Raw genomic sequence first — 23,910 nt, forward strand, 5'->3', positions numbered from 1 at the left:
GCTCATGATCCCATAGTATGCTGCGTATACGGCATCTCTGTGCCTGAAAATAGCTTCCATTCTTTTGGTTGAAACGACTTGTGGTCCACCATTTTCCATGCCTCTCAGAACTAATTTTCTACCATTAGGAGCTTTAAACTCCATTTCCAATGCCTGATAGTCCATTTTGTGCTTCCCCAACGAATACAACCACTGAACCCCCAATACCATATTGGTGTCTGCAAGATCTAATACATAAAAATCACTAGTAAAAGTATAATTACTGAGTGTTAAACCTGGTATCATTCGGGTGCAATCCAAGTTGTATCCATCTGCAACTATTACATGCAGGCCTTCGAACTCTTTTGTGGGAAGTCCTCTTTTTGCCACCAGTGCCGCATCAATGAAATTTTGTGTGGCTCCTTCATCAACTAATGTTATGATGCGTTGCACTTTGACAACTCCCTTGACCTTGAAGGTGTAATACTTGGGTGTACCTGGAAGGGTTGCAATCTTGACTTGGGGATGAGACTTTCTTTCTCTGCTGGGCTTTCCTTCACTTTTCGCTTCTTTTGGTGGCTCTTCCTTGGAACCACTAAGCTTTTCTTCTTCTTTTGCTTCCTTTTGCTGTGGCTCTTCTTCAGTACTTGGAGTGGTCTCGTCTCTTTCCTCCTCATCATCAGAGACTACTTCGATGTAGTGAATCTTTCCCTTACCTAAACAACAATGTCCTGGTTCCCATGGCTCCTTGCAATTGAAACATAACTTCTTTCGCTTGAGTTCACTTCGTGTTTCTTCATCTAGCTTGTCCTTTCTGGGCCAATCACATTGAAAGGGCTTCTTCTCCTTATCTTTTGGAGGAATGAAAGGCTTGGATGGGGACTTAGCGGCCACACTTCCCATATCCCGAGTCTTCTTGATAGCCTCCTGAAGGGTGGTGGGGTTGAATGCCTTGACACAACCTTGTAGAGGTTCGGCTATTGCTTCAGCGAAAAGCATGACTAATTGCTCTTCAAATATATATGTTACCATGACTACAATTCGTTCAAATTCTGCAATAAATTCTTCATGTGATCCCGTCTGTTTAAGAAGTGCCAATTCTCTGAAGTGGATGTCTGGGTTCTTCTGATCAAATCTTTCTATCAACCTTTGCGTAAAATCTTCATAAGAAGTGATGTTGGCATGCCCCAATGTTACTAGACCATGATACCACCATTCATGTGCTTCCCCTTCTAGATGTAATGTGGCAAATTGGATTGCGTTTGCTTCCACCATGGGATTGAGCCTGAAGTAGGTGTCCAATATTTGCACCCAAGCCCTCGCTGTACATTTAGATGATACATTAAATGAGGGTAGAGGAAGTTTACTTTCCTTGCGTGGAAATTCAACGTTTGGCTGTCCCTTGGGTGTATTTCTATATTTGAAATTGTTGTATTCATTGCAGGACATCGCTACTCAAGTGTTTTCCTCCAATCTTGCGTAATCTCGAACATACTCATTAAGAAGTTGATTTGGCTCAAATGCTTCTTTGGTTGCAGTTGCTTGATTATTTGTGAACTGTGGAAGTAATGTTCTGTGATTTCTTCCACTGCTTGCGTAGTTAGTGGGCGGTCTAGGGTTATGGTTACCACTACCATTAGTGGTGGTTCGATTGTTGGCAACAACATTTTGTTGTCCCATGAGATGAGCAATTATTTGAGCAAGTTGTTGCTGTCCTTGAGCTAAAACCTTTGCAATCTCCCGCTGTCCTTGAATCATTTGTTGTCCTTGTTGTTGCAACTGTTGGTTCCTTTGATATTGTACATGGAATTCAACAAAATGCTAAGGTCGTGTTCCCCTTGCACTGCTCTATCCCCCATGGTTGAACGGTGAGTACCCCTCTTTCTTCTTACAATGACGTTGCTTGTATCCTCATGAAGCATACAACGCTCATGCATTCACAATTCGCAGGATGCTTGCTCTGATACCACTGTACTGGCCTAGGGTGATTTTAACATTAGGGTTTTTGAATTTATTTCCTTTTCTTCCACATGCAGTTAATTCAATATAGTTGAATTCTTAAATACTTCTTCAAGGAACAACACTTAATTAATAATACAATAAACTAAGTAGAGTAAAGAAACTTTAATGATCAGTCAACCAGACAATAAATCCCAACAGTGTAGCGAGTTGTTTTATAGAACCCGACAACAATACTATACCAAGTTATAGTATAATCCTCAATTCAACACCTTAACCACTGATTCACCTAAAACCTTTGCGGATCGTTGCCTGGCCAAATGAAAGGTTTGAGTTTGTCTCAAGGCCGCATTAATTTCCAGCCTCAGATTGACTCCAACCTCCACGTATTTGCCTCCTCGGAAGTTCTTCTCTCTTTTCAGGATCCGTATGTATTGTAGGGCCCTAGTCCGCTTCAGAAAACCATAACACAACATGCTACAGGATGCTCGAATTTGGCTATTTTAAGACGCTGGAATCATCTGAATCATTCAAAAGCTTTCTATCACAAGCAAATTAAAAATTATGCTGCCACAAAGTACGAGCAATCACAGGAACCCTAGCCTTTCCATTTTATACCTTCGCTGGAAGATTAAACCCTCATTTCTGACTCAAAACACTTCGCATATCCTTAGGCCATTTTAATTCGTAATTCCTCAGATCCCTATAACTCGCCTAACCTTAGACTTCGTAATTTTCGTATGATATCATGCCATGTAATGCGCACCACCTTAGAGAGTCCATCTAATGTAGGGCTAACAACCTTCTCATAAAGTTTGGACGATCCGCTTAGATTGTAAGGTCAAAGAAAAGCTTGACTTGCTTCACGATTAAGGAAAGTCTTCTCTGCTCCTAATTGAGGAAAAGCACTTTGCCAGAACAAAATTTGTTGTCTAGAAAATTCATTGCCCTTTCAGTAACATAATTCAATCTCCCCAGAATTTGTTGCCTTAGATAGAACCTTTGCCCAAAACATAGAGGAATAATGAGAGGATGTCAACTAGGGTGGAATCTTTCAAAGCTAATGCTCAAGAACAAATGAATTGATCCACACTTGATGATCTAAAATGAATTCAATCCTCCTTTATTTATAGATTTTCTAGAGGGGTTTCATCTTCTTAAATGATTGAGTAAATCTTCCTCCAAACCAAAGTTTTGCGTTTTTTTGCCCAGTTGCCCCAAAATTTGCCCAACAATTGGTATTTTGGGGTTTTCCCCCCTTTATGGAAGACTATAGCATACGGGGATGGATAGGCTATTATGTCCTATTCGTCCTCAATTTGTAGAGGACGTTACATTTTGCAATTCCAATCTAATTTTTCCAATCTCTTGTAATGGTGCCTTGCATGGGGTGGCTTGTCCCCTTATACCAGCCAAGTGTTGTTTCAACTGATAAATTCCCCCCCCCCCCCCCCATACATTTTTTGTTGTATTTGCAATATAGCTCCTCATCCACAAGATTAGGATGGATCCATATGGAGTCTTTGACTCTTGGGGTCGCGTTTAAATTCAAATATGAAACATTGCAAACCCTATCTTAATATGCAAAGTTTAAACTTGAAACTGCTTAGTACTAGAAGGCTGAAAGTAAAAACTTCAAAGACAAATTTCGGATTTGTAATTTAATGAGAGAAAATAGTAGGTACATATTTATCATTTAACTGTTAACATACTTGGGAATGAGAAGAATTGGCAGTGGGCACAAGCAATTGGTCCACAACTCCTCCAAGCTTGAAGATGGGCTCTAGTCCCTTCACTTAGATGCCAAATCCACCAGAAACGGCTGAAGATAATTTCCAAACAAGCTCCAAGCTCACTCTAAATCATTGCTTTTCAACACTGCTCCAAAAATCCGAATGCTCAATGAGAGAGGTGTGAGGCAAACTCTTTTTGGGGGGGTGGGGTGTTCTCTTTATAATTTTTTGGTAGGCTTTAGGTTGTTAGAAATTAAGTTTTAGTTTTTTGTTTGTTTGTTAGTTTCTAAATTGAATTTTTTATGCATAGCTTGCCACGGTGGGGCATAAGACCAACTCGACTAAGGAGGGTACGGATTTGACTGAGTTGGGTCGGTGTAATACCAAATTGGTCGAGTCATGCCTTGACTCAGCGAGTTTGTGTTGAGAAATCTAGGACAATATATAATTCTATTTTTCCTTATCTTGATTTCTTTTATACTTTCACAATTTCTTGTGATTATATTGGTTTTTTCATCATTATTATTATGTTCTTTTCATCATCAAGACAAATTCCAAACAAGAAGATCACAAAGGCACCAGAGATAGGCTCCAAGCTAGGGCAAAACCCCTATGAAGGGGAAAATCCAGTCAAACTCTTCCTTTAATACAATCAAATCGAGTTGAGACAATCCTAGACCCTTTGACCAAGACTTCCCTCCATCAAGTCAACCTTCCAAATAGATGAAATATCTTTTGGTTCATTTCTTCATGAATCAACATCAAACAAGTCTTCAAGAAACTCGACCCTCTTTGTCATCCTATACCTTCGGCTCCTGAAATCATCCTAACAAAATCTCGGTCCTGCAATCCTTCCTGGCAAACTTCAGTGCTTGTAATCCTCCTTTAACATACTTCTTCTTTCATTCTCTTTTATAAGTAGCCCTTCCTTTCTGCCTCTAAGAACTTCCTTTCTCAAGAGAAATTACAGATCAAATAGATTATTGTTAGTCTTATTTTCACAAGGTCGAATGCTCCTTTATATGTAGTCTTCTTGCAAGGTGGACATGTCCCTTCATGAGGCCGACTTGATATAGGCTGACTTGTTGCAGGAGAAACAATACCTAATATTTTGATATAAAAATATTTTCTTTCTTTGTCATAATGAGCCAAAGAAGGGTCTTTTACATAATGATTTTGACTTCGACTTAGTACAAAAAATCCTAGAGCACATAATAGGTGCTTTGACCTATAGATCAATGACCCAAGCATGAAACCCATGCTTTAATAAGTCAATTTTCTTTTACAATAAAAAATTCTTTTTCTTTCCTTTAACAAATACAATTATGATGATCGACACTAGTTACATTAATTGTTGGTTGAGTCGAAGTGGCTAGGGGTAAATTCGGCTAAGTTGATTGAGTTTGAAACCTAGATTGTAATTCTAGCATTTGATCAAACATAGGAAATTATAAACCATAAACCTATCTAGTGTCTTTGCCACTCTAAATTCTCCAATTCCTCCATGTAGGGATCATAATAGGCTCAACATCTACCGATTCAACCTCAATTTAGGTCATAAAAAAATCAGTGAAAGGATCAACTTTGGAACCATTGCTCCATATATCAGCTCTATTGAGGGTGAAATTTAAATCCCCTATGAAAATGACATTCTTTTGGTTGAAAAGATCATGGGCTAGTGAACCCTCCTAGAAAACCATCTTGGGGTCACATGGACCATAAATATTGGTAACACAAAAAGCTTCTCCCTTCTCCTATGAAATGAGCTTTGCTGCCATATTTGAGTCAGGAATCTAGAGAAATATAACCTAAAGGATGTCTTCTTCCAAAAAGTAACTAGATCTGTCAACATAAAGATTCTCAATCATTTTTAAACTTTGATGAATCTCTCAGGATCTTGCCCCCAACCCATGGTTTCTTGTATCAAAACAATCTAAGGCTTACAAAGATCCATCAATCTTTTTGAGGCTATTTTTTTGAAGGGCTACTCAACCCCATAATATTAAAGGACATGATAATCATGGGCAACCCTTTTTAGAGGCATGGGTTGCTGTAAGGGCTCCTTCCAATTTCTTTTGCTTTACTTGAAAATTTTCCTTTTTGGCCTTGTTTTGAGCTGTAGATATATGTGATTTCCTTCTTTTGATGGGGATAGTAACTTCCTTGTGCCCATTCAAACTTTGGACACCTTGAAACCCCTCCTAGTGAACCAAAGCAAATTTTTTGGATCTCAATGGATAGTGGGCTTGATTAGGGATTTTAAGCCCCTCCCCACCCAGGGAAATGGGAAAATCTGCTCTCCCTCTTTTGTTCTCCTCATTAAACACAAAGGTCTTGGAAAACCTAACTCCCCCTTCAAAACTTTTAGAAAACACGAACCTAGAATTGGAGAGGTGACATCCCCCCTTAACTAATGTCCCTATTCTAATTTCTAGAGAAGAATCCTTCTTGTAGACTCCCAAATTTGGTTAGGAGTCAATGCTTAAGGATTGGGTCCAATTTCCATGAAAACAAGATTTGAAGGAGAAAATAGAGACATAATAGTTTTTGTTGGAAAAAAGCCTTCATGGATGTTTCCTCCTTGAAACAATTTGTGATTGGCGTAAGCACCTTCCTTCATCTCAGCATGACTTGTGATTGTGGTCGGCTTCCCTTTTTCTACCTTTGACAGTTGAGTTTTCTTTGACCGTTCTAAGTTTTAACTTAGTTCTCACTTTGTATGTTTCCCCTATCATTGGTAGAGATTAGCGTAATTCGTTTCTTGGAGAACAACTTATAGATTCCTTCCTACACCAATTTTTTGTGAATGGCCATACACGACAACACGACTAGCAGAGTGGGATATCGACATAGTCAATATCTTGATTGTAGGTCTCACCTTCAATGACAAGATTGATTTCTTTGGGGAATTTATCTCTCATATCAACCTCTACAAAATTTGCACTAGTAAGTGGGGATTGGAGTGCATGAAGCTATCATTGGCTTCACATTATTGTTAGTGGCTCTAAGACATCCATCGAATAAAACTCCAAATGTAAACTTGGCAACTTCATCTATATTGGTTGTTTTGTGGACTTCTCTAAGTGTGCGTCAAAGTAGGTTCCCATTTCTTTAGAGATAGAGAGGTGTTACCTCACATCCATCACTTCCTTAGAATTTTAATTCATCTTGCTCCAACCTAAATATGAAAGCAAGCAATTGTTTCACGAGAAAGTGAAATTTTGGTAGATAGTCAAGTTGGGGTTCCTATTCAACAAAATCTAACACCTAGTGCAAAGCCTCACTAGGTGACATAGAAAATGAGCAACACACAAGAGTGTTACCACAGTCACCTTAGCAATTATTCCTCTCCCTTTAGTGAAGGACACTATCCAATACAAGGGGGGCTTCTCTGGTAGGGCTTAGGGATCAAGTAACCGAAGAATATCAAGGTATGTGCCCTCTAAGGATCCTACAAAACTCCACTATATATTGATATGACAAGCTAGGGTTTGTAGTGGATGAAAGAGCAAATTCAAGACTCGGGTTCAAAAGGCCTATGGGTCAATCTAAAGGCTTAGGTTAGTCTAGAGAGTCTTAAACAATGTTATTAGAACGAAACTAGTAAATCTCAAAATCGAGAATCGGATCAGAACTTGAAAGAAAGGGAAAAAATTGGACCAAAAAACTAGTTGACCAGAAAACACATAAATATTCAAATTTTGTAAAAAACATATATATTCATGTGCATCCATATGAATCCAAACCGTTATACACAAATATGCAAAGTTTCTCATATATATAACAAGTGAGGGTACATATAACCAAAATAGCACTAAGTGCAATCATGCTACAACAAATACCTATATATCATCAAAATTGTTACCTATATTGGGATCGTCATCATCAATATCACCCTCTAAGCATTAAAATAATATAGAATAAAGTTAATATGTCAAATGAAGATTTTGCTTGAGTGATGGGTACATTTTTCCTAGGGTTATGACAAAGAAATTCATCCATCAACACCACTAACATCAAGGTACACAGAGGGTTTGGTACTCTTGATTAAACGCTAGTTCCATACCCTCGTACATGATATGATCCAATGGAAATGTTGCAACCCCCCAATCATGTAATCATAAAAATTGTTAAGTCTGTTGGATTTTGAGTGAGGTCTAAAATTCTGGTTTGCAGATTTCTGTGGTGTGGTTTTTGAGACAATGAATTCGGATATTCCATAGTTTTCATTTTTAATTTGTCGACGTTTCGAGTCTAGACCAAGACTCATCATCAGGACTGATTTACAAAGAAGAGGAGTTGGAGTAATAAATATGATTAGGTGAGGTTGTCAAGTTGGGGAGCCGACTAGTTTAATGATTTCTATTTAAATTCATTATTATTATGTTATTGTTAATAAATTACTAATTATATAAGTTACTTTATTTTAATAATAGATATATTGCGTTCATTTTTCTTTTATGTTTTATTAACTTTCTTGTAATCTTTTTTATTATTTTAAATTTATTCTAATTAAATGCACTTATTTATGTTTAAATTGCTTCACCTAATATTTAATTATTGATTTATATAAGTTTATGTTATTAGTTAGTTATTTAACTAATGTAATCAGTTTTGTTACTTTAATAAATTGTTTATTAATTATTTTATTATTCTAATTAAATTTTTATTTGTCTAAGTTTAAAGGAGAGGTGTTTAGTAAATTATTTCTTTTAATATTTTGAATATTGCTTAATTCAAGTTTATGTGATTTTCTAGTTTCTAGGTTTTCATTAAATTTATTATGTATTTTTAGGTTTTTTTCTTACATTATTATAATAAGTTTATTCAAATTTTTATTGTATATTTTATTTTATTTTATTTTCAATAGTTTAATTTGTAGGAGAGAAGTTTAATGTGTTTGTTATGTCTTATGTTATTAGTTTATTGTTAGAGTAAGTTGAATCTTAATTGTAATTAATGTGAAGTGTAGTTTCTATGTTTTAAGTAAGCTCCATCTTTTTTATGCTTAATATTATGTTATGTTTATGTTATTGATTAATATTCAATCTTTTTTATTCTAATTAAATTATATTTATCTATGTTAAAGGAATCATATGTAGCCCATGGGGCTTTGGATTGACGGTGAATGGGTGTACTGTTAAGGCACTCCTTGCGATAAGTCACTGGTTCAAATCCCCCGTTGGTGCTTACCTACCAAAAAAAAGAATCATATGTCTTGTGATATTACTTTATTGTTGCTGTAAATTGAAACCTAATTGTAATTAATGTGAATTCTAGTTTTTTTATTTTATTTTTGTAACTGTATTCCATCTTTTATAATTTCTAATATTATGTTTATTAATATTCTATCTTTTTTATTCTAATTAAATTTTATTTATCTATGTTTAAAGGAATCATATGTATTGTGTTATTAGTTGATTGTTTGTGTATTATAAATTGAATCTTAATTGTATTTACTATGGAGTCTAGTTTATTTTATAAACATATTCAATCTTTTATAATGATTAATAATTTAATATTATTTGAATGGTTGGGTGGGGAGGTGGTTAGACCTAGAGTAGGGTCAATGAAAGGAAAGGGGGAAGAGAGTTGAGATGCTAAAGGGTAGAGCATGAAGAGGAGGGGTGAGTTTGGTAAGGGGTTAATAGCGAGAGGTAGGGGAACAGAGGGTGGAAAGGATGAAGGATGGTAGGGCTAGTGAGAAAGGGAGGGTCCTTTTTAATCAATGGGGGTGAGAAGGGAGGTCCAATTTCTGCTAATTTCCAAGCCTCCATCCCTATTGAGGTTATGAGGGTGTTTTATGATTTCAAGGGCCTCACGGACCTTCCGCTTAAAATGTTGTCTTACATTGGCAATGACCTTTGTGTCTTCAAGGCATATATGGTGGTTAGTTTTGCTTGCATGCTCAGCTAAAGCTGAAGAACGAGTTCTCTCATTTCGAATATCTGCATCATGCTCTTTGAGCTTGATCTTGACTGACCTGCCTGTTTCCCCAATGTAGTGTTCTCCACAGGAACAGTTGATCATATAAACACCTTTTTGTTGGAGTTGCTCCTGGTTGTCCTTGACCGATTTCATTATTTGTTTGATAGTTGTCATGGGTTTGAATGAATTTTTGATATCCTTCTTTATGAGAACTTTAGCTAGCTTGTCAGTGACTCCCTGAATATACGGAAGGTAGGCATTAGTAGTTGGGGGGTTATTTGATTTATCTTTTTTGTTACCGGATTTGGCCTTCTGAATGGCCTTGAAGATGTCTTTGTTATTGTATCCTAAGCTAGTAAATGTTTTTCTTAAGTAGGTAATCTCTTCCTCGGTGTGGATCTCATCTGATATTCTACATGCTCTAGTGAAGAGGGTTTGAAGAACACCCATTTTTTGAGCTGGGTGGTGGTGTGAATCAACATGTAGATAATTGTCAGTATGCGCCTTCTTTCTGAACACTTTGTGTCCTATGGAACCATCCTTGTTTCTTATGAGTAGGATGTCAAGGAATGGGATGCAATTATTTTCCTCAACCTCCATTGTAAACTTGATGTCATTAGACATGCTATTGAGATGGTTTAAAAAGTTTTTAAGTTCATCATCCCCATGAGGCCAATCCACGCTGGTGTCGTCCACAAACCTGATCCAAAACTTAGGTTTTAATGGGTATGTGTCAAGAGCTTTCTTTTCAAATTTTTCCATGAAGAGATTGGCTACAATAGGAGAAAGAGGTGATCCCATAGCTACTCCTGAAGTTTGCTCAAAGATTTCCCCTTGAAAGGTGAAGAAAGTGGAACATAGACAAATTTCAGCCAACTTTGCAGTTTGGGGGTCTGCCACTTCTTTTACAACTTGGATTGCTTCATCTAATGGAATCTTGGTGAAGAGTTGGACCACATCAAAACTGACAATCTTATCTCCTGGATCTAGCTTAGCCTGTTTAATGAACTCAACATATTGGTTGGAGTCTTTGATGTAAGAGCTGGTTTTACCAACTAGAGGTGCTAAGTTGCTGGCGACATACTTTGCTAATTCGTATGTGGGTGATCTGATAGTATTGACTATAGGTCTCAGGGGGACATTTGTTTTATGAATTTTGGGAGCCCCATAAATACGAGGTGTAATTTCACTGTCAGGGGTAAGGCGTATTTTTAGTTTTTCGTCTAGATTGGTCTCTTTAATAGCTTTTTTGACTAACCTTGTGATTTTAGAGATGGGGTTTTTTTCAAGTTTTTTGTAGTTACCACTGTTATATAAGTGGTCTTTCATTTTGTTTATGTAGTCCCCACGATCCATTACCACCGTGGCGCCACCTTTGTTGGCCTTTAGAATGACAATGTCATTGTTATTTCTTAAGACTTTTCAGGGCTCTAAGTTGCTCATGGTTTAGATTGCTTTTAGGAGGTCTGGCTTTCCTTAGGATGACAACACACTCTTGTCTAACGAGCTCTTTGTCCTCCTCATTGAGAGTCTTGATTCCATCTTCAAGACTGCAGATAATTTCTTTGTTAGGGATTCGTTTGGGGGCTAGGGCAAAATTGAGACCTTTGTCAAGGACCTCAACTTCTTCCTTTTCCAACTTGTAAGAGGAAATATTTACAATTTTTTTATTGTTAATAGAGTTATTGTGAGACATGTTTTTTATTGTTATATTGTCAAATTTGCTAGTTATATTGTTTATATTTTCCTCTTGATTGTTGACCTTAGTATTAGTTTCTATTTTATTATTATTTATTATATTATTCATTATATTGTGAATATTAGTATCTAGTGTATTAGTGTTATCATTATTTAATTCATTATCTATGTTGATGTTTCTAGTATTAGTTTTTATTTTGTTATTATCTATTATATTATTCGTTATGTTATGTCTATTCGTATCTAGTGTATCATTAATTAACTCAATATCTAATTCGATGTTTCCATCTACGTTGTTGTCACTAGAACCTAAATTAATTTGCATTTCATTACTATTATATGCGTACCTGCTGTTTGATTTCGGTTTATTTTGAATTTTCCCATTCCTTGTTTCAACGTTATTACTGTTCCTGCCGGCGTTTGATTCATTCGGTTGCTGAATGCTATAGTGGGAGTTGGACTCGGTGTTGCGCAGCGTTACCGTCCTGTCTAGAGCTTCATTACTATTATATGTGTACTTGCTATCCGATTTCAGTTTATTTTGAATTTTCCCATTCCTTGTTTTAGTGTTTTACTGTTTCTGCCAACGTTTGATTCATTCGGTTGCTGAATGCTACAGTGGGAGTTGGACTCGGTGTTGCGTAGTGTTACTATCTCCATATGAAAGCCAATGAGGTTGTAACTGTTGAGAAATCTAGGGGCAACTAGATTAGGCAATTTCTTTCTTTTATAACTACTTGTGGTATATTTTTACTTAACTTGATTAACTTCTTCTTTCACTTGATTATTATTAGTGTTTTCTTCATCAAACAACAACCAAACCCTAAAGAACAATAAGACAAAGGACACAAGATATAGGCGATCAACCAACGCCAAAACCTGTCCAACTGAGAGGAAAACCCACAAGAATTCATCTCTTCTTATAGAACTTCAATTGACGAATTCCAAGACCTAGACCCTTGATCAAGACTCTTCCAAGACCAAGTCAACCTTCCTTCTTGATTTGCGCTACTTCCATCAACAAACTTCAACCTTCCAGCGACTTCGACCCTCAACAACAATTTCTGCAACTTCGACCTTGATGCAGATTCACAACTTTGACCTTGCCGCTTCACAACTTCCACCTAGAAGCAACTTCACAACTTTGACCTTGCAACTTCACAACTTCGACCTAGAAGCATTTCACAGCTTCAACCTAGAAGCAACTTCACAGCTTCGATGCAGCTTAAGAATTTCATCTTGCCTAGTAACCGTAGAAACCCTAACGAGAGAGAGAGAGAGAGAGAGAGAGACCCAAAACTTTGATCTTGTTCTTGTTCTTGTTCTTCGTCCATTTCTAGCTTCTATCTTGTGGAGATTGAACTTGCTTGAGTGTGTGTCCAAATGAGGTTGAGTTCCTTCTTATATATAGGCTTTTGAGGGGTACGAATTGCTATCTTTAGGCCAACTTGTTCCTTGATGAAGGCAGACTTGATCTTTGTGCCATGATGAGGTCTTGGAGGGTCTTTTGACTCTATTTTGACTTAAATAAATTTTCTTTACAAAATGTAACATGCCCAAATGGGTTTTCAATACATGACAATGACACATTCTGAAGTTTGGTGCACAAAATGAAAGACTGAAGGTCATCATAAGGATCAATGCCTTGTATTCCAGAATTATATAGCTGCGGGAGGTCCTAACCCGCTAAAACCAGAGTCTTTCGCTGGATCAAGCACCGGTGCAAGTACTTGGTGTAGTATTTGCCAAGTTTCAGGACAACATTTGACAGATAATTGTTCCCTATTACATAAGTTTATATAGTGTCCAAAGCAACTTTTTTGTAACTTTTGTAAATCAGTTGGTCATGATGAGAGGAATTGTCGAAGCTATGAACTAATGATGGACAAAACTCCACTGTATAGAATGCAGGTTGAAAACCGTGTGCAGATCGACCAAGGCTCACCTACAGTGCATGGAGGATTCCAAGGATGGGGACGAGGAGGAGGAGGAGCTGGAAGAGGTCGGGGTCAAATTATTTGTTACAACTGCAGAGAACCATGACACTTTGCGTGCGACTGTCAGTATCCGGCACATCCTTTGTGTCAATACTTCCGTCAATTTGATCATGTTATAGAGGATTGCCCGATCTTAATAGCGAAGGTGCAGGAGAAGAAGAACAAGTAGCTAACGCAAAAATTTCAAATGATGAGATTCAAGCCGCACGAAGACGATCCCTGTGTCAACATAGTCACGCGACGCGGTGTATCCATTGGTGAAGACAAGGTTGAAGGCAACCAGCCAAAATCGGCTTCATGGTTCTGCAAAGCCGGTCAGAAGAATGCTGGGTTTGATTTACATAGAGAAAAAGAGACATTCATTGAGGCAAGAAAGAATTTTATGAGTCCAGATGCTTCTACGTTTTAGAACCAGATGCCAATAGTCTCGCGGTAGGAGAAATCTGAAGAGGCTACTGCAACACAAGATTCAGATCCCACAGTGTTGAAATCGTTTCTGCATACCTGCATGAAGTTACTACGAGATTAGAGGGCAGTAGAGGCGCTGCAAGAACTGATAGATAATTGCGTCAGCAAGGATAAGCCGTTACCAAGACAACGCATAGTCAATAATGTGAACCAAAGCAAGAAAAGAACTAGTAGGGAGATTACTGCGCAGATCAGTGATTTCGAAATGGATCAGGTAATCTTAGACTTGGGCTCCGATGCTAACGTACTGTCGAAGCAGACTTGGGAACATATGGGAAAGCCTAAGTTACAATGGTCGCCAATTCAGCTGCGCATGGCAAATCAACAAAAGATAATTCCAATGGGGCGCCTGCATGGAGTAACTGTAGATATTGAAGGAGCAAGAGCAGTGGTTGATTTCGAAGTTATTGAGATCGTCGATGATAGTAATCCCTACCCAGTGCTGCTCGGGATTGATTGGGCCTTTGACATGAATGCAATCATTAACTTAAAGAAGCGAAGCATGGTATTTGAAAAGAATGAACTTCGAGTAATTGCCTCGTTGGATCTCGTTGAGGGTGCACGATACACAGAATCAAACCGTGACTATTATGAAGATGATGAGATTGAGCACATCTATAAGTTAATTGCGCGAAATGAAGATTGGATCAATCCCACTGCGGATGGAAGGATCAATTGGGAGAAGGATAATTCTTGCCAACCAGATTCAGACAAAGAATTAGAAAACTGGCAGAATTGGTTGCATGAGGTCTCTATGCTGAGATGTAATCGACTTACAAAATCGCTATGTTGTGTATCTACCGAGGTACTTAAATTACCCTATTATGATGGATTGGGTGATGTCAATATATTTCTTGACCATTTTGAAAGGGATTTACTAGAGGAACATCAGTTCCAGGCCTTAGATCTAGCATTAAGGGCTACGCCTGCAAGATGGTGGGGTACGCACAAGGATAATTTTGTTGATTGGAAGGAATATCGTAGAATGATGTGATTAAGATTTGGCTATGCGAACACCCGACTCACTGAGAAATACACAGGGAAGGATGATCTGCGCGAACATCTGGCGCGATGGACTAAGGCGTGGGGTGAGATACCTCAACCTAAGTGGGTGCATATCTTTATTCATACCTTGGATGTTATCCCGAATAACTGGTATTTAAAAACAGAGCTGCGACACAGGGCCGCTGATTGGGATGAGATGAAAGAAAGTTTCTTGCTGACATTTAGTTTTGAAGATGGGTTTGAATGCATTGATGAAGCGCTTCAGGAAATTAAAGCAACAATCTTCCGAACACTCGTCGAACCTATCACGTGGGTACAACCTGACTGGAGTACGCAACTACAACATGATTTAGAATGTTACAATGTTACAACGGAAGAAGCTGATGAGGATCCATGGAATATTAATATCCCTGAATTAGAGGGACAACGCGAAGTTGGTGGACCTACTGCGGAGATCCCTGATATTTCACATGCGCACAAAGCAAGTAAACATTGGTTCAGAAGTAGAACCAAAGTTCGCGAACGTTGGTGATTATTTTTAATGCACTTTTAAACAAAACCTAACCCTAAGGCATACACTAACAAGTCATTAAATACTAATAACACAAGATTTTGTTGTAATTTAGCCCTAATTTACCATAAAAGAAAAAGAAAAACGATTTTGGGTTTTAAAAGGAATGTCACAAATGATAGACTATTGTCTTATCAATCTAGGGCAAATGGAGTCTAGTTTACAAACTTATCGAGGATTTATTGTGGAGAGATTCTAAATCCAAACAAAATTAGGGAAAATAAACTAACTTAACCTAGGGTTTGCAATTTAGGTTCTCAATTTTTTGAATGATTAAGGGAAATAAAAACTTATCTCTATTCCTTAAATACTTGGAGGAAGACCTTAGCTCCAAAAGGGATAATGAAGCAAATACCAAATTTACCGATTGAGCACAAGAACATACATCTTATGGAACATAAAAGCAAGATAAAGCAAATAAACTAACTTACTTCACCATGCAACATCCAAGATCCACCATAAGTGTCCATGAAAAGAGATCACATTACATCATACGATCCACCGTAAGTGTCCATGAAAAGAGATCACATCACATCACATCACAAGATCCACTCAAGAAAGTTGCTCTACTATTCCATTGCACACTACAGAGAATGATCATTAACAAAGAGTTGTTATATTCCAAGCATGACAATGATTCAAGGGAATTTGACTCCCTTCTATTTATATGAGGGTAGGCAACTTGATTTTCCTAAATTAGACTAAAAAGCCCTAAACATGATTAAATCCATGATACAAGGTGGATAGGTCACAAAATGACTGTAAAAGGTAGCTAAATCAATTAAATATAAAAAATTAAGCCTCAATTAGCCCACACGTGTGAGTCGAATAGCCTCCAAAGGTGACATTATCAACCAAAATGAGTGTCTCTCCATGGAAAGATACAAGGATTAACATAAGGGATAGATATATCTCATCCCATAAGCTATGAATCTCCATCCAAATGATGTGGCATGTTGCCAAAAGAGCCCTCCAAATCCCACGTCATCCTCAAAAGGGCTCACATCATCATTAGAAGATGCACCCTCTACCTATGTCATCATAGTAGAGGGTGCATTTACCCATCCAAAGGAGTCCCAAGTGATCAACACCATCAATCACCTTAAAAAATAGTGCAATGTCCTTTGAGAGGTACAATACCATCCCGGGGCGTCGAGTCATGTCAGGGGTGCACCATGTCTCAAGTCAGTGTCTTGGCTTTAATACTCAACATCCAAGGTCTTGTGGTTGGAGGGTCACATCATTAGTGCAAAGTCATCATCAAATCCAATGCTTCTCAACAAGGATTCAACATCCTCCATCAAGTGTCTTGGATCATCATGGAATGGGGCTAGAGATGCCCTATAATGTGTTGGAGAAGCATCAATTATCTTTCAAGGGATCCTAATTGCACATGTAAGAATCATCTAGCACATACTTGAGGAATCAAGTGAGATCAACAACATTGGTACAAGAACCATAAAAGCATTAAGGTGCACTGTTTTCAATGCCAAAACCACCAAAGTAATTTACACTAGTATCATCTTCGAACGCCTAACTAACTTATGATTGCATGCAAGTTACCTTACTTAGGTGTGGGAAGGTTACCATGACCTTATTAGGTGGTTCCAACCCTAATTCGAGGAACAGTTCCTAGGCTGACCCTTTCAAATGATAGGTGTAAGTGATAGGTATTATGGCTTGGGGTTTATCTCACGAAAGGTGCCCTAGTCTTATACTAGGTTATGCAAAACCATTGTCCATGAGCGCCTTTATTGGGAGAGTGCTTAGCTGATTGAGTTACCTTCCATTGTTTTTGTTTTCCAAGCCCTCATATTTGCCTTTTTCTTTCTTGCCTTGATAATGGCTTTTTCAACAAGTTTTATCAATTTATAAAGTAATAATGATCATGTAACCCCCCTTTAAGGATGGACAATCTATAAGAGGAGGTAGAGCTTAAGCAAGAATTGATTTTTTCTTGCTTTTCATCCCTTTCCACTCTTTTGCATTTGAACAATTGGCTCATGCTTTTTATTTTGTTACAGTTGCATTAACCTTGGTTATATTCGACCCCATCTCATAGGACAAGGCCAATACGGAAACAATATTAGCGTCTGACAACAACCAATGAAAAGATGGGATAATGGACTTTGAGGAATGATTAAAAGTTTTACCATCACCAAAGCCTCCTATTTGTGCCCCTCCTAGATAGTGAAAGAAAAGTCCCTAAGGAAGGTCACGCTGGATTAGGGACACATGATAACCACCAAGGTGAAGTAGGGGAAAAAGTACACAACCAATAGTGGTCTATAATCCAATTTCAACCTGTGATTCATGCTAGAATGCTGTAAACATTAAATAAAAGCGCTTTGCAAGCAAAATGGTTAAAGTGCTTAACAATAAATGATCCACCTTTATTTAATGAGTAGGCTAGATCAATGAATATATTGATGGGATCATGAATGAGAGGCATCTGAAATCGGCTATTTGTGGATCATGGTATGACTGCTCGTTGGCAAGATGAAACATAGGAGAAACATTTTTTTCCTAGGGTTACACATGTACTTGGATGGGTAACAGTTCCCATAACTCCTTCAACCATTTCTTCAAATTGGTCCGGGCCATTTGATGCCTAAAGAATCTACTAGTTATATCTTTATTGACCATATCTATTACTTGTTTTTTTCAATATCTTCTTTGTTAAAACAAAATTTAGCATCCCCATATGATGTAAAGTCCCAAGCATTCAAGAGCTAATCTTATGAAACTTAGGACAACTACCATTGTCACCATAATAACTCTTCACCTCACTTTTGGTCGGATCTTCTCCAACTTGAGGGGGGCTTCCAAAGAGATAAGATTGCTAAGGCTATAGAGTGGAGGCACAAGGTGATATATTGAAGAGTATGCCTAAGAAAAACAAATGTTTATAGTATGGATGGATAAGTAAATGGTTTGAGAACAGAAGATGAATGTGAAAACCCCAATATTAAGGAAATATGGATCTATGAGGGTAAGTGCATGATTACTTATGATAAATGAGAGTTGATTTGCCACAAAAGTGCCTTAGCTTGCTGAAAATTATTATATAGAAATTACTTTGAAGAGCTAGGATTGCCATATGGAGGTGATGTGGCATAAATTCTATCAACTAATTTTGATAGGTGCAAGATAAAAATAACATCAATAAGTAGAAGAGGGAATATATCGTCACATTATACCATCCAAATGACATGCCTGGTTATTAGGTCTCAATAACCTCCATAAACAACATATGATATGCCTCCAATCTTCCATAAAGATCCAAGGATATTATGTACATATGTAGCTAAAGGGGAGAGGTTCTCAATCTTTAGTCTCAACAACCGTTATAATTGAGAGAAAGCTCCTCTTTGTAGAGGGAGTCTCTTTTCTCTTATAATAATAAATTATTTTTCACTAACTCCATGAAAAGTCAAAGAAATAATATAAAAATACAGTAGTTAGACCCCTCTTCTGTTAAGCTTTAAAACGAGGTCTGATTGTTTTTCTTCAACAATTATTTTAAACCCATAAAATATTTTGGACAATAAAATTATGAAAAGTGTTGAAAATAAATACACTGGTATTTTAACTTCACAAATAAATTTACAATGGAAATAAATAAAAAATCAACCATAAGAAACAACAATTATTTTTGCCGAACAAATCTTCTTTCACTTTATTAAACCTGGGAAATTAGGGCCTTGACTTATAGAGAAATACATAGAAAAATACAACACTCTTTGAACCTTTAAGTTGGCCCACTGGATTTTTAGATTCTGGAAATTCAACCCTCCATGAAATATTTAGCCCTGGCAAATCTCGATTTTCACTTGCAAGAAAATGAACTCCACCTATACGACATGTGCAATAGAAAACTTAGCCTACATTCCTCCATGCGAACATGGTTGGAAATCTCAACCTCTCCTCAAAAGTCAGCTTGCATAAAAACTCAGCTTCTACCTCCCAAGTCTTGGCCCCCTCTCTCCTAGAACTTGGCCTCCAACAATCTCTGTTTTGAAAAACCCTTGTTGTACACCTTTCTCTTCCCTTTAGTCATTGAGCCTCTCACTCCTTGAGAAAATTACTCTCTCAATCACAATGTGTCTTTCACCTCTCCCTTGGGCTTATTTGATAATTTCATTAAGCCAAATCCCTAACCCTAATCACCTAAGTGATTAGTGGGTAGGATTATATCCTAAGTGTCACTTGAGACCAATGGTAGAGATTAGATCTAATTCATGTAAATAATTAAATTATTTATCCTTAGAAACTTGGCTTACTAGTCCATTTTAATTAATAAATTAATTAATGTACTTTTTCCTAAGTTAAACGTAGGAAAGAAATCGTAATAATCACTTAATGCCCATGAGTAAGCACATAAAGAGGCAATATGACATCTTCTACATGCTCGACAGCTAGCCTATGCGAAAGTACTTGTTTGAGCTATAAACATTAACACTCCCTCCTAGTGATGAAGGTGTTCTGCACCACCCCCAACATATCTTTGTAAAGCAGAAACTTGCCCTTCACTTGGGGCTTGGTGATGTTTGCCACTTGCTCATTTATGGAGATATACTGAGGTTTACAACTCCCCTCTAGATTGCCTTTGATGAAATGATATCTAAGCTATATATGCTTGGCCCTGTCATGGAACACTAGATTCCTCGAGAGCTTGATGCAACTGTAATTGTCACAGTGAATCTCTTTTCATCCAACTTGAGACCAAATAACCTTGTGAACATCTCGCGAAGCCAAATGACCTCACAATCACCAAGCTAACTGCTATATACTCTTCCTTTGCTAAACTAAGTGCCACAAAAGACTGCTTCTTGGTGAACCATGAGATCACTGCTAACCCAAAATTGAAATAGCACCCAAGGGTGCTCTTCCTGTTCGCTGCACTCTTAGCGTAATTTGAGTCTATATAGCCTGCTAGTTGTGCTCCACCACTCCTGACATAACTGAGTCCATACTCCTGTAACTTGATGATACTTGAGCAGGTGCTTTGTTGCCACCCAATGAACCCTTGGCTCCACAGTAAAATGGCTTAGCACAAAGCATATATCTGGTCTAGTGTTCACCAAATACATCAAGGTACATGTCATTTTCCCATACGACGTGGGATCCATCGACTCTGACTGAAAAGCATTCAACTTCCTTGAGTTGGTAGTCATTGGTGTTGACATAGGCTTGCAATCCACCATCCTAAATCTCTTCAGGATTTCAATTGCATACTTACCCTGTCCAAGGAAGATCTCTCTTGTTTGCTGCCACACCTCCTCAAGTTGTTAGTCATTGGTGTTGACATAGGCTTGCAATCAACCATCCTAAATCTCTTCAGGATTTCAATTGCATACTTACCCTGTCTAAGGAAGATCTCTCATGTTTGCTGCCACACCTCCAATCCCAAAAAGTAGTGCATCATGCTGATGTCCCTCATTTTAAACTCTGCAATTAGGTCTCTCTTACACATCTCTATGAGCTTCTCTGCCCCTGTAAGAAAGAGGTTGTCCACATAAAGTACTAGAATGAGTGGATTCTCACCAAATAGTATATGGTATAGGTTGGGATCTGCCACACTCTAGGTGAAGCCCATGCCTGGCAGACACACATCAATTCTCGAGTACCATGCCCTAGGTGCTTGCTTAAGACTATTATAAAGCCTTCTTTAACTTGCATACATGACAATCTATCCCATGCACCACAAAACCCTACGACTGATCGATATATATTATACACCTCCTCAATCACTCTGTTAATAAATGATGTTTTCACATCCATCTAATGTGGCCTCCACCCCATCTCTGAAGCAATAGATATAACAACCTTGATAGAAGTGTATGTGGTGACTGGAGCGAATTTCTCCTCATAATCTACTCCCTCCTTCTATGAGAACTCTCTTGCCACGAACCTAGCCTTGTACTTCGTGATGCTGCCATTTGTAGCGTCTTTGATCTTGAAGATCCATTTCGAATTGATCACTGATTTCCCTTTCGGACTCAACACAATGTCCCACACATCATTCTTCATGATGGAGGCATACTCCACCATGGCATCTCTTCAAGCCTGTTGGCTTGCTGCCTCCTCATGGAACTGCTAGGCTCAGAGTCAATGATGTTACTCATGAGAGCCATGTAACTAGGAAACTGTCTTGGTGGTCTACTCTCTTTGAACATCCTCCAAGGAGCCTCCACATGCTCCTCAACATCCCTAAGAGTTCGCTCCATCCATCTTGTCCTCCTCCTGACAAAAGTAGAAGGTGCCTCATGCTCCACTTGATCTAAAGATTGAGTACATGTTGCTGCTGGTGCTGGCCTCTCCTCAACCTTCACAACCTTTCACTCCTAATCATCTGTCACTACTAACACTGTATCATGTCACTTCCTCAAGGCTTTGTGCTCCTCAAATCTCACATCCGTGCTCACCACTGTCTTCCCTTGCGCTTGGATCTATACTCTACATGCCTTGGATGTCTCACTGTAACCACTAAAAATGCCCTTCAATCTTAAGGGCTCCAACTTTGTCCTCTTCTCTAATGGTACATGGATATACACTAGACACCTTCGGTTTCACTCTCGTCAACACCTTTTTAGGAGTCTTGTCCCCCAAGACCTTGTGAGGACTCTTGTCTTGAACGTAGATTGCTGTATTACACGTCTCCTCCCATAGGAACATAGGTAGATCTTGATTATGGATCATGGCTTTAGAAGCCCCGACAATGGCCTTGTTTTTCCTTTCATCAACCGCATTTTGCCGCGGGTTGTAAGGAATTGTTAACTCTTTCTTGATGCATGCTTCTTTGCAAAAGTCCTTGAACTCATTAGAGGTATACTCACCCCCATTGTCTGATCTAAGGACTCTAGCCTTCCTCCTTGTATAGTTCTCCACAAGAGATTTGAATTCTTGATGTCAATTGAAGGCCTCATCCTTGGCTTTCATGAAGTAGATCCACGTCCTCCTGGAACAATCATCTATAAAGGTCACATAATAGTTGTATCCTTTCAATGAGCCCTCTAACATAGGACCACACACATCTGAATGTACTAGATCCAACAACCCTTTGGACCTAGAATCACTGCTTGGAAAAGTAGCCTTGGCATACTTTCCCAAAGCACATCCTTTGCAAACACTTTGCTACTCCACACTAAGCTCAAGAATGTTGAAAAATGTAACTAGACTCGGTCTTCATAATGACATGCAATTGTGATTTTATGTAAAAGATGTAAAGAAGAAAAATAAAATTATTGTAATGCTTGCCTCATGGGTTTCATCAACAAGAGATTTTATTTTTAGTAAAGGCTTCCATTGTGAGCCCTTAGAGATTTAGTTATCTATTCATAAAAGTCTAAAGAGTCATTGTCATGTATTGAAGGCATGCTACTCATTTAAAAGTCAATTTTGTTTTTGTAATTCACCCTCCAAGACCTTGTCACTAGTCCTCTCTCAAGTTGGCCTACAATGAAAGAGATTATTCTGGAAAGATGATGTCGACCTATTCCAGTGATCATGTCGGCCTAATAGTCATGGACAAACCACTATATATAACAGTGCTTGACCTCATTTGGAGGACAACAATTCGGTGAAGCAAGTTTTAAATAACCAAGTGCGAAAAATAATCTTAGAAGGAGCCTTAACATCGACGAAGGAAGAGGAAGGGATAGCGAAGATAGGACATCATTGTGGGATCGTTTTTGGGCTAGTCTACCCTCACACGTGCGAAGGTTGCGGATCTGAAGTTTGCAAAGGGAGGCCGAAGATTGCAGTCATATAAAGGTGATCTAGATTGGGTGAAGATTTCGTTGAACAAAGCCTAGTAGAAGTGAGAAGAATCTCCCTCTAAAAGGAGACTATTCAAAGATCAAAAGCTGATCTAAGGTTTATGTTGTGAAGTGAAAAGTTGCAGACCTACAAGAAGAGCCTGAAATTCTGAAGGAAGCCGAGAAGAGGAAGAAGAAGAGCAATGTTGATCTAACTAAGGGTGAAGAGGAGGATTGCGACTTGGTCTTGGAAGGGCTCTAGTGTCAACGGTCTTTGTCATGGTCTTGGTATTTGTCAATTGAAGGCTCTATAAGAAGAATTTGTTTGGGTTTTCCTCTCAAAGAGTGAGAGGTTTTGGCCCTGGTTGACAACCTATATATTGTGTCTCTTGTCTCTTTATTGTTCATGAATTGGTAATTGTCTTGACGAAAAGAACAGTATAATAACATAACAAGGTAAAGATCATAATCAAGAGGGAAAAAGACACTCAAAAGCAATTATTAAAGTAGAGAAATCACCTATCTCTTGATGCCTTAGATTTCTCAACATGGTATCGGAGCTACGGTGACAAAGTCAAGAAGAGGGCATCTAATCAAAGAGACACACAAGGGTTGAGTTTCAAGAAGGGGAACAAAGTGAGTCGAAGAATACCAAACCGAAAGATCTACATCATACCAAAACCCTAGATCGAAGAAATCTACTTCAGCAAAAGTATTGGAATCATCATCAAGGAAGAAGCAGAAAGAAAGACCAAAAACCCTAGAAGCATTTCCGAGATCATCACTCAACCATCATCTAAGGAGTAGAAGCT

The 23,910-nt window shown here is 38.2% G+C and overlaps 1 protein-coding gene across 1 annotated transcript in view; it reads left to right on the forward strand.

Annotated features, from left to right (window-relative positions):
• Window positions 1-23,910, forward strand: part of AAR3 (defective in cullin neddylation protein (DUF298)) — a 135,168-nt gene that overhangs the window by 55,925 nt on the left and 55,333 nt on the right.

The sequence above is a fragment of the Pinus tabuliformis genome, chromosome 3_2 (genome assembly GCF_031772625.1).
Source record: "Pinus tabuliformis cultivar Carrire ecotype Pingquan chromosome 3_2, CPIR1, whole genome shotgun sequence".
Classification (NCBI taxonomy): Eukaryota; Viridiplantae; Streptophyta; class Pinopsida; order Pinales; family Pinaceae; genus Pinus; species Pinus tabuliformis.